This window comes from Triticum dicoccoides, chromosome 2B, assembly GCF_002162155.2.
Source record: "Triticum dicoccoides isolate Atlit2015 ecotype Zavitan chromosome 2B, WEW_v2.0, whole genome shotgun sequence".
In the NCBI taxonomy this organism is placed as follows: Eukaryota; Viridiplantae; Streptophyta; class Magnoliopsida; order Poales; family Poaceae; genus Triticum; species Triticum dicoccoides.
The window spans coordinates 409,218,911-409,219,382 of NC_041383.1; the positions used below are offsets into that span (position 1 = coordinate 409,218,911).

General features: G+C 60.6%; 1 protein-coding gene across 1 annotated transcript in view; it reads left to right on the forward strand.

Annotated features, from left to right (window-relative positions):
* The window catches only part of LOC119360915, a 49,049-nt gene that overhangs the window by 47,188 nt on the left and 1,389 nt on the right, over positions 1-472 (forward strand). The gene's annotated exons all lie outside the window — the stretch shown is intronic.

Genomic DNA, 472 nt, shown 5'->3' on the forward strand with positions numbered 1-472 from the left:
ATTTCGATCGGAGGGGCTAGTTTCCCTACCCAATTCTTACCTGCTATATATAGCAGATGAAACCCTACCTAAACTAGTCCAACCCTGAAACCTAGGGAGCCTGTTCGGTCGTGCCGCCGCCACCTCCCACCTCGGGATCCCTCCAAATCCCATCTGACCAATCCTCTCGCGCAGCCACTTCCAGCCAACCAACCCGTGCAACCCTGGCCCCGCTTGATCTGGTTCGAACCGAGGCAGCAGCCCCTCGCCCGAGCCTCTCCTCCGTTCCCGTCGCTGCCGGCGACGAGCCGCAGCTCGCCGGGGCACCCAAACTCCATCAGCAATGAAGCCAGCAGGACCCGTCTCCTTCCCCCGTGTTTCTCCTTCCTCCTGTTTCTCTCTCCCTCTTCCCTCGCCTCACGTCTCTCCCTGTTGGCTGTCTAGGGAACAGCCATGGTCGCCCGATGGAGCTTCGGGTCAAGCCATGTCGCTG